Source organism: Phalacrocorax aristotelis, chromosome W, assembly GCF_949628215.1.
Source record: "Phalacrocorax aristotelis chromosome W, bGulAri2.1, whole genome shotgun sequence".
In the NCBI taxonomy this organism is placed as follows: domain Eukaryota; kingdom Metazoa; phylum Chordata; class Aves; order Suliformes; family Phalacrocoracidae; genus Phalacrocorax; species Phalacrocorax aristotelis.
The window spans coordinates 8,876,587-8,888,082 of NC_134310.1; the positions used below are offsets into that span (position 1 = coordinate 8,876,587).

Genomic DNA, 11,496 nt, shown 5'->3' on the forward strand with positions numbered 1-11,496 from the left:
AAGCTGTGTTTGGTCCTGGAACAAGGGACACTTTGGGGCACCCCTACACTAGACCTAGGGGCGGGCCAGGTTCCTTGGTACTGCCAGGGCAGCAGCAAGTCCAAGATTGCAGCACTGGGGAGATGCTTTGGACTTGCAAGGATAGGAGGAGATAAATGGATGTCTATTCTTCTTTTTCATGAGGTTTTAGAAGGCCAGGAAGGATCCCTGTTGTAAAATCACACCACCTCTCACCTGAGGAGCAGAATGCTTCCCAGAGACTGAACAATGCACTGTGGAGCCTGTGCAGCCGTATGTTGATGCCTGCTGAATTTTGTCCTCAGGGCTTTGTTGTCCCCCTGAAGTCTAAGCTCATTAGGAGGCAAATCTGGTTCTTGTGAAAGGATACCTCAAGGATTTAGGAGAGCTGTTGGACTTGATTAAGAGGTACTGAGTGCTGCTTTTAGCTGAGGAGCCGAGCATGGCAGTAGTGAGTCAATGGGGCAGATCAGCTGCCAACTTTGTTTTCTTGCCATCAACTCGCTAAGGCTTAAAGAAGCTCTGTGTGTAATCAGCTTCCTCCCCACATTGCTCCACCTTCTCTCTTTACATCTGCTCCGGTGTTGGGAAGCTTGTGAGTGCTGTGATAGTATTTATGAATTCAGTGTATCAACTCCCTCCACCCCCTCCTTACTAGGGGCATCGCAGCCCCCCAACACAGAGAAGCTGTTGTAGAAAACCTGCAGCAAGACTGGCACTTTGCTGAAAAACCCACCAGAGCAGATGGAGCACTGGGCACCGCAGCAGAATCCCAATCTATTTCCCCTGTATCTTTACCACCCCCTGTGCATGGGAGGTGTGCATTGCACAGTGCATGCATCAAATAATGTTATCAAGCAGCTGATATCCTGACACTATTCAAGAAGCACTTGGACAACACCCTCAGAGATATGGTATCAATTTGGGGCTGTCCTGTGCAGGGACAGGAGTTGGACTCAATGATCCTTGTGGGTCCTTTCCAACTCAGGACATTCCATGATTCAGTGACACTATGAGCTGTGGGAGATGAGGTGTCCAGCTCCAGGTGAACTATGAGAAAAAGAACATGCACTGGTGCTCCCGTGCTGCTGTGTGGTGGTGGGTGAGTCGAGGCCTGGCAAAGCATGGCCCCCAGGCTGGCATCTGGCCATCCTAGCCCAAAACAATGGCTGACGTGAATCTGCTGACTCCAGTAGACGTGGACATCTAGTGCTGTTTGGGACCCTGTTTTAAGAGCAGTTTGGCCCAGTTGTTCCCTTCCCCCTGCTCACAGTCGGGAAACAGCAGAGCTGTGCATCTACCACATTTTTTTCATTTAGACATGTACGCCCAAGGGAACCTTTACTTGGATGGCTGCTCCTTCAAATCCATTGCTTTTCTCATTTGCACATGTGCAACAGCCACAGTGCCCGCAGGTAAGGGCGTCCCTAAGAAACAGTAAGGAATTGTTCAAAAAGCTCAAGTCATGTCTAAACAAAGAAAGTGGAAAGGCCCTGTAACTTTGGCAGATTAATGTGAATATTCAATAAAGTAGGCCAAGAAGTATCTTGAGAAACAACCTGAAAGGCAATACCAATCTCTGAAACATTGGAAAGATTGCAGGAGTCACAGATAATGAGGCATACAGCAAGAGCACTGAGACAAGACCAGGCTAGAGCCAAAAAATTCAGTGAGCTGTCTGCATATGACTTACCTGCTCAGAAGCTCAGAGAGGGTCTGATACCTGACATCTTGCTGAGGCTACATCCCAAGAGGATCCATCTCAAGGTGATGGGTGAGGAGATGTTGAGCTTCAACAAGGCTAAGTGCCGGGTCCTGTGCTTGGGTCACAACAACCCCATGCAATGCTACAGGCTTGGGGAGGAGTGGCTGGAGAGCTGCCTGGAGGAAAAGGACCTGGGGGTGTTGGTTGACAGCCCCCTGAACATGAGCCGGCAGTGTGCTCAGGCAGCCAAGAAGGCCAAAGGCATCCTGGCTTGTATCAGGAATAGTGTGGCCAGCAGGACCAGGGAGGTGATAGTGCCCCTGGTGAGGCCGCACCTCAAGTACTGTGTGCAGTTTTGGGCCCCTCACTACAAGAAGGACAGCGAGGTGCTGGAGCGTGTCCAAAGAAGGGCAATGAAATTGGTGAAGGGTCTAGAGAACAAGTCTTATGAGGAGCGGCTGAGGGAGCTGGGATTGTTTAGTCTGGAGAAGAGGAGGCTGAGGGGAGACCTTATCGCTCTCTACAACTACCTGAAAGGAGGTTGTAGCGAGGCGGGGGTCAGTCTCTTCTCCCTGGTAACAAGCGATAGGACGAGAGGAAATGGCCTCAAGCTGTGCCAGGGGAAGTTTAGGTTGGATATTAGGAAAAACTTCTTCACCGAAAGGGTTGTCAGGCATTGGAACAGGCTGCCCAGGGAGGTGGTGGAGTCTCCATCCCTGGAGGTATTTAAAAGAAGGGTAGATGTGGTGCTTGAGGATATGGTTTAGTGGTGGACTTGGCAGTGATAGGTTAGTGGTTGGACTTGATGATCTTAAGGGTCTTTTCCAACCTTAATGATTCTATGATTCTATGTTACATAGCAAACAGACTGAATAATAGCAAACCTTCAAACCTGGGTAGCGTTCACTCAAGTTTTAAGAGGAAACTCATACTAGAAGTTACACTACCAGCTGTGGAATGCCGGTTTTCGTTTCAAATCATCTCATTATCAGAAAAATTTAAGAAGGTTCCAAGTGGGAATGTGAGGAGCTACAGCCATCAGACATCCAGACCGGTCAGACCAGTAGAAAGTATAATAAATGATGGAATTTGTGGAAACACATGAACATAATATTATCGGAAAGAGTCCCCATGGGCTGTGTATGAGGGAATTCTGTCTCACTCTGCTGGAGGTAACCCAAAGAGTCAGTGAGCACATGCAGAGGAGAGAACCTGCTACCCACTCAGCTTTGCAAAAGCAATCAGAAAGGTCCCTTGTCACGGACTTAAAGAAATCCACCCAAGGTGACCATGAGAGCCCAACAGGGTTTTTTTTTGCAGCTATGTATTGTTGCAGGTGCCCCAAAAAGGGGGAGGGAAAGGCAGGTGGCAAAATTGGCTGATAATGAAAGATGCTCATGGTGATGAGGATGCAGACTGATGCAAGCAGTTGCAGAAGGGTTTACAGTACTGAGGGACTGAGTGATAAAACACAAGGGAAAGTGAATGTGGAGGAGAGCAATGTGGTGCACAGGAGAAAGTCTCCTGAAGTGCTGGGCTGAGTGTTGGCACTTCAGAATAGTTTTGGGGAGTGGTATTATCAACTTAGTGCTCAGTATATGATGGTTCAAAATGCAAATAGGATATGAAATGCTGCTAGGCAAGAGGGAGGAACCAAAACTGAGACTGTTGGGGCCCTAAGGGTGCCAGAAGGTCTTAATAGCTGTGGCCAGTCTCACCTGGGTCCTCCATCCACACCCTCTGCCAGGTGTCAGAGTTAATTATTAGGTGAGGGCTTTGTAGCCTGGGAAGGAAAAGGCTGGTAGAAAGATGGGGCAAGAGAGAAGCCCTCCTTGTTATTGTTACCAGGCAGGGACTTTGGTCATCTGTACAGTAGAGTGTCATTGAAATTTTCCACCTCCTTGATACCCACTAAATTACTTTCTTGTACTAGGACATCCTACCCCCACCTCCAAGCTCACGGGCAGGTCAGAACAAGTGATGCTATTTCAACTAGTCTGAAGTCATGCTTATGGGATTGACTGAGAGGTGGGGAGTGTGAATGACAAGGTGTTAAGCTGGGAATCCTGATTCAGGAGTGAGTTTTATGCCTTGCTACTACTGGCTTGCTGAGTCCTGGAGCTTCTGCTTTCTGTGCCCACCATCTTGACCAGGATGGGACTGTCAGAGGGATTCTGGCACCGTGAATACTGGCTGCCACCTGGAGCTACCTGGGAAGACATGAAGGAGTCTGCAGACATACACTACCTACAGCCTCAGGACCTCTGCTCTGCACCGCCAGTGCCCTGCTCTTGGTCGTTGTCTGATGCATCTTTGAAAGGTGAGTGCAGCAAGTCTGGTTCCTCCTGTGCTGGTTGCTACCAGTGTTTTGTACAGTTGCTCCAGACTAATCCTCACCTGCTTCCTGATCACTACAAAGTGGACAGGATTGTCCCCAAGAACACTGAATTGTTCTGCTTTTTGTGGCATGTGATATTTGTGTGGCAGCTCTTTGCCTTGCCCTCTTTTTCTTCTGTACCAGCAGGCATAAAAAGACAAGTTAGCCACTCAGGCACTCCTCAACTGGGGGGTGGGGGTCCCTCTGGAGAGAGTCCAGGTGGGAGTTTGCAATGCAGATAAGGGTATTGCTGGATACATCAGTGTTGGGAGCCCCCAGCTGAGCCAGGGTTCAGCCTGATCCTAGAGGATGCTCCCAAAGGTGCTATGTGAGCCCCCACTCTCAGCTCAGGACCAGAAGGAGAGGATGACTGTGGCTCCTGGAGCTTGTTGCAGGACTGCTTTGCTCATACCACTCCTCCTGGCTCAGCTCTGCCCTGTTCTCTCTTCCCGGCACCAGAGATCCCCAGTTCAATCTGGGATAATGTACTCCAGTGCCCTAAATGTGGGCGTTCACTTGGCTGAGGGAAGTGATACTCCCCAGGGGAGCCTGAGGATCGACCAGCATCTCCCCAGGACTCACGTGTGGAAATGAGGCAGGTCCACATGGCTCAGTACAGGAGAGGGATTCAGACTGGGCTTTGGGCCCCTTCTCCAGGAACACAGAGACAGACCAACCCTCACGCACAGGAAATCGGGGAGCTGATCAGTTAAAGCAGGGCAGTGTGCTGGTGTGGGCAGACCTACTAAGATGCTTCCCTGCCAGGCAGAGCAGGACTTTAGGCCGGGGGCATGAAGCAGCAAGGCTGTGCTCAGCAAACCTGCCCTCAGCTGGGACATGGGCTTTCTCCTGTGGCCCAGAGGAGCTGGGGGAGTGCTGGCTCCTGCCTGCTGTGCACAGCCGTATGAGAAGCTGTGGCAGACAGGGGCCATAGGAAAAGCCAGAATTCATTCCAGGGGCATCAGGTCTTCCCTCAAAGATGTTGCAGTTGCATGGCTTCCCAGAAACAAGATTTTAGAAACCAGTGCCTCCCACTAGAGCCTTGCTGGGGTTTGCTGCAAATCTCATGTTTCCAGCATGTCCCCATGCGCTCTGTCCTTGGCTCTTGCTGCAGCCAGTGGTCAGGTACTTTGGGCACAGAGCACGTGGGACACTTGGACACTTGCAGACTGGTTTCATCGCATGGTCTGGACTGCTTGGGACCATTGAAAGGGGACCAGCATGCACTCCAACACAGAGAAATGCAAGGCATCTCAGGTCCTCAGCAGAATTAATTATTGCTTACTTTGTTATTGCTGTCTCTGCTGCACATCCAGCATTCCTCACCTTTGCTTTGGTGCCATTGCACCTCTCTCAAGAAAGAGCATTGACCTGGCAGAGGCACTGGACTTTGTGTGTGCTCCTGGAGCAGTACTGGGTCCCTTGGGCTGTGCTTGCATTGCTGGGGTAGTGCTGGATTCCTTGGGCTAGGTGTGTGAGCACCCAGGGCAGTGCTGGACCCCTGGTGCAGTGCATCCATGCACAGGGTATGGTGCTGGCAGGATCTTGCTGTTGGCTGACACTGGCTCACAGTGTGGGCGCCCACACCCTCTCCTGGCTGAACCCCCTTTCCTCTTGCAGAGCTGTAGCTCTGCCCTTGGGCAGGAGGTTGGGTGTGAGTGACAAGCGGAGGCCCAAAGTTCAGCCCAATGCCACACTGGAAGGCTTCTATGTTCTGCTGGGCAGAACCCCAAAGGAGGTGAGTGTCCCCTGTGTGCCAGTGTCCTGAGAGCCCAGGCAAGCAACACCTCTCTGTTCAGATACGCCAGCACAACCAAACCAGCCTCACAGGCAAGGCAGTTACTGCTAACCACCCTCCCAGGGAAGAAGATACATAAGCAGATATTTCAGCACCTTCTAATGTGTTCAATAGCTGCAATCCTGGCACCCCTGACCTGCTACATATCAAATACAGCAGTAGTGTGAGAGCTGCTGGCTCTGGTTAGGAGGCAGCCGTCACCCCCTTTGGGTAGAGTCTATGGATCAGAAGCCTGGTAACCCTTACAGGACATGATAAATCCCTCGGCCCCCTAGAAGGAGAACACAGGCACACAGTACACATGGCAATTGGGCTTTCTACAGCTTGCCAATATGCTCCATTACATGAAATGGAAGCGGGTCTGCAAAGCAGTCTTTATTGTTTTCACTGTGGTTTTCATCGTCTCCCGGCTTCTCATTTTCCCATTAATGTGAGTTATGTTTTAATGTTCTCTGAACATGGGTGTTAGGCACTATTGGATCTTTTGGAGAGATGATCCTCCATGGGAGGGGAGGAAAGGCAGGGAACAGGATGCTACAGGTAAGCTCAAAGACTAATCCAACTGGAACTGAGGAATCCAAGAAAAAAACCCAAGGTTTTCACTATATTAATTAACTATAGTACTTAGTCTAGAGCCACAGCCTCTGCCCTTCCATTCCCGCACTCTCACTGTTGCCCCTAGGCAGGGACTGTCTCTCACCTGGGGCTGTTTCTCATGCTGCCATGAGATGCTTATGTGCAGCCACAGCAGCTGACTTCTCATGAGCTGTTGTGGCACTGGGAATGTTTTGGGACTCTTTCTCCATCCTCCTAAAGCCATCCCCACCACAGTCTGCAGGTAATCCTTCTCCTCTACTCCTGCTCAAGACCTGGTGTGACTCTTACACTGTGTAGGAAGTGGCTTCCTCTGTTGTAAACACTGGTTCCTACAAGAGAAAGAAGGTACAAACTGTACTGGTTAGAACTTCCTAAGAATTTCTTAAGCAGGCCTTTCTTAGTCTGCTAAAGCTCTATTAAGATAAAATTAATATAGAAACAATGGTGTAGAAATTTAAGGTGAGCCACCATCTATTTGAAATAAAACAAGAAACTCATGAGTACGAGCCAAGGGTTCAGGAGGTAGGATACTCGACGTGTTGGAAGGGTATCAGCAATGATACCTCCAGAAGCCACACACAGGCACCAGTCTTGGAGAATGGCTTTTGCCTACACACAACTGACCATGCTCCCAGCCTTTAACTATGCTGAAATTGTTCCCCTTTCTTTCCCACTGCCAAGTTGCCTGGAAAAGCTGATCCCAGTTAACCTCCCAGAAAACCATTCCACAACACTTGCATTATAGTGTAAGGTTTCTGTTTTCTTTCAAAACCAAACATTTCATTTATTACACCCAGAATTTTTAAAATGGGACACGTTATGCACACACAGGGACAAGTCTGCATTGCTGTCCTCTGGTCCTGCCCTGGCTCCATACCAGTACTGAAGATGTTTGTATTTCAGTCCTGCTGCTGTAGGGGAATAGACAGGGATCGGCGACCGGAAGATCACGGGATGTGACGGAAAGATAGACTCCTCCCCATAGGAGTGGCAGGAACAGGAAGCTCAAGAGCTATATAAGCGTGTGACGCAGCTAAATAAACGGACATTTTGTATCCATCATATTGATGTCTGTGCATCACTGTCCCCAGGGTGGGTAGAGCCCTGTGTCCCGGAGATATGCGGCCCAAGATAAGTTCTCCCGTAGAAGCGTACAGCTACATGCTGCCATTTAGTTCGGATGCCTGCGAGGCTGACTTTGCATAACAAGACCCAGATTCTGGTGCTGAAATGGCTCCATCAGAGAGAAAAGCAATAAAAGCTTGAGGCAACTTTCCTGAGAAAGAAAGGAAAATAATGATGACTCCAGTTGTCTCCACTGCAAAAAGTCAAGCCCCAATAGCTCAGCCTGCTGTACCACAGCATAAGGACAAAGATGGTAACAGATATCCCCTGTCAGACCAAGGGTCCATCTAGATCAGTACCTGGCTCCATCAGCAGCAAGAAGCCAATGTCTAGGGAGGAAAGAGCAGAGCAAATACACAATATATCCAACAATGTTTCTCAGCTTCCAGTATGTCTTAGATTTCATGTCTTTGCCAACTTGCAGAGGAAGACACATACTAGCGTTTATTTCCCTCCTGCACTGAGCTGCTCTGTTCTGTCTGCTCTCCATTTCCACACCAGCGCTTTCCTCCTCTCTGTCCCTGTCACTGATGATACAGAGTTTCCGTGACCTCTGCCAAAAATAATGCCTTCCCCAACTGCTCAGCTGTACCCTCAATCCTCCCCTAACTTCAATTAACAACAACAAAAAATAGTATAATCTCTTTATTTAAGTGCCAGTGGCCAGGTCCCCTTATGGTTTAATTTTTGTCCATTGCACTTCTCCAGACTTATTTTAGGAGAAATGCTGCCAGTTCTTGCTTCTTCTGGGAAGCACTGCAGGTTTCCAATAACCAACCTCTCTGCATAGACTATCGCATTGGTGGTGATTTAAATACAGAATTTCTACAGGTCCTCTGGGACCTGCTTTGCAAGAGCTGGGCAGAGCATGATGCCTGATGGTGCAGTCCTGGCACAGCTCAGCTCTGCCCTGGGGACACGTGAGTGAAGTAGTTGCCCAAAAAGACATTTGACCCTTGTAAGTGTGAAGGTACTTGGTCTGCTTTAGGCTGGTGTCTTCTGATTTGTCTCTCCCTCTCTCCTTCCCACAGCACATACTGTTACTTTGTGACAAAATTTCGGTTGTTCCTCATAACCTGCCTGATAAACACTTTCCTGGTGATCCTGCAGTTGTTACACATTTTCTGGTCCCATCTAATCATCCAGATGAGCTTCGGTATCCTCCTCTGTGGTGCAGTATGAAAAATCTTTGTCTCCTCTGTGCCACCACTACTCATGAGAGACCCTGAGATCTGGGGTGATTCCTGGGTGCCTGCAGGGTAGGGGTGGGAGAAATGGGACTGCCCTACAAACAGCCCAACAGCTTCTTAAGTTGCATGTTGGGAGTCATGTGGATACCTTTGCTCACAGAGCTCAGAGCAGCAGCTCACCTGTAGTTCACAGCTGTGTCCTAGTGACACAGGAGCCATCCACGGTCCTTTCTCATTACTGCCTAACAGTTCCTCAGTATGTGGTTTGGGAGAATATGAGCCTGTTGGTACATCCAAAGTGGAGTAAGGAAGGAGCAGTCAGGTGAGCCTGGTAGATAGCACCCTGTGTATTTGCACTTTGGAGATTTGGGTGCATTCCACAGGCTTCTGATGCATGCCAGAGTTTGTATAGGTAGCATTGGAAGAAACCTTGTCATCAGAGATGCCAGTTCCTTGGCCTGCCTTGCTAACATAAGCAGATGTCATCTTGATAGCCCCTGAGTAGGTTTGTGAAGGCTTTGGGGATCTGTGGCCAGAAAAAAAACCCTATCAGTGTGGGTGTTATGCCTTCAGCTTACCTTGAACTACCCCTCTGTTGAAGCTGAATTATGAGAAAAAAAAATTTCTGGAGGAAATGATGGAGCATACTCCCATCAAGTTTGTAGATGATTGCAAAATGAGACTAGTCAATATGCTCACTGGATAAATGTGTGTTGACTTTTGGAGCTTCAGAAGTAATAAACTGCACAGGAAAGTATGCAGAATAACTATATGTAGAATAAATAGTAATTATTTTCAGAAGGTCATATTACAAGAACATTATTAGGGTGACAAAAAAAGAAAAGCATTCAAAAGTTTGGTGAAACCATAACAAAGTCAACCTCTAGCAGTTTAAATCAACCTCCCAATGCAGGGACAATTGCAACACCAGCTTTAAGGACATGATCACACCTGTTATTTTTATTTTAGCTGTCAGGTTAACACACCGGTGTTCTGAACGAAGACAGGCCTAGTCCCCTCTAATATATACCATGATATAGGTTTTGCAGCTCATTTAAATTGTCTGTCTTTCCTACAGAAAAGATGCCCGAAGCAACACCAAGGAAGGTGACAGGAACAAAGCAGAGGATCTGGCAATGAACAAAGAGTAACGCAGGTCTCACTGCAAAACCCCAGGAGCTGGACAGACTCTTAGAAGCAGGGAGGTTGGATAGGACCTGAGGGAGAGGCCAGACAGGCTCACAGATGGCTTCACAGCAGTCTGCCTGAGGCACTCCCTCAGACACAGACCCCCTCCCTCACAGACTTAGAATCACTCACTCACTCAGACTCCCTCCCAGACTCAGACTCACTCCCAGACTCACTGACCTACTCACTCAGGCCCACTCCCAGACTCACAGACCTACTCGCTCAGGCCCACTCCCAGACTCACAGACCTACTCGCTCAGGCCCACTCCCAGACTCACAGACCTACTCACTCAGGCCCACTCCCTCACTCACTTGCAGACTCACTCACTCCCTACTTCAATCCCTCCCTCACTCAGACTCACTCCCTCCCTACTTTAATCCCTCCTTCACTCAGACTCGCTCACTCACTGACACTCCCTCCCTCCCTCCCTTCCAGACTCCCTCCCTACCTCAATCCCTCACTCTCTCAGACTCAGTCACTGAGACTCCCTCCCTCCCTCAGACTGACTCACAAACTCACTCACTCCCTCAGACTCACTCCCTCCCTCTCAGACTCACACACTCCCAGACTCACTCAGACTCCCTCCCTCCCTCCCTCAGACTCACTTACTCACAGACTCACTCACTCACACTCCCTCCCTCCCTTCCAGACTCCTTCCCTCCCTCCCTCCCTCCCTCACAGACTCACTCTCCCTCAGACTCACTCACAGACTCTCTCTCACTCAGACTCCCTCCCTCCCTCCGACTCACTGTGCTGGTTTTGGCTGAGAAGGGGTTAATTCTCCTCACTGTGGGGGTCGGCTACCTTTCCAGCTTCCCACGCTCTGCCTCGTGGCTGGGGGGGGGAGGGGCCTGGGAGAGTAGGGCCATGGTGGGGGCGGCTGACCCCGACTGGCCAATGGCATGTTCATGCCATACCATGTGACACCATGACCAGTATATTGAGGGGGGGCGGTTGTGGCTCGGGAGTGGCGCGGCGTGGCGTCGGGCGGCTGCGTCTTGTGCGGTTTGTTTCAGCGGTTCGTTCCCCCTCTCCCCTCCCTTCCCCCCTCCCCCGGGGCTTTGCGCCTCTCGTTGTTCTCCTTTACATTGCATTTCTGTTGTTGTTTCTTTTAATTTTCATTATTAAACTGTTCTTATCCCAACCCACGAGCGTTACCCTTCTGATTCTCTCCCCCATCTACTGGTGGGGGAGTGAGTGACTGTGTGGGGCTGAGCGGCCGGCTAAACCACGACAGACTCACTCCCTGTCCGTCCCTGCCCCCCCTCCAACTCCGTCCGACTCCGTCCCTGCCCCCCCGTCCGACTCCCTCCGACTCCGTCCCTGCCCCCCTCGGACTCCGTCCGACTCCGTCCCTGCCTGTTATAATTAATTTAGCCTTAAACGGAATTTCAATTAAAGTTTACAATTTATTGAATAGAGACAAGCAAGCAGCGCTGGATGCACGGGGGATCCTTCCACCTAACGTGCATACCGTCATACAATACTACAGGGTTT

General features: G+C 49.8%; 1 pseudogene; it reads left to right on the top strand.

Annotated features, from left to right (window-relative positions):
• Positions 1 to 3,877: 3,877 nt before the first annotated feature.
• LOC142049738 (uncharacterized) lies at positions 3,878 to 9,961 on the top strand (annotated as a pseudogene).
• The last annotated feature ends 1,535 nt before the right edge of the window (positions 9,962 to 11,496 follow it).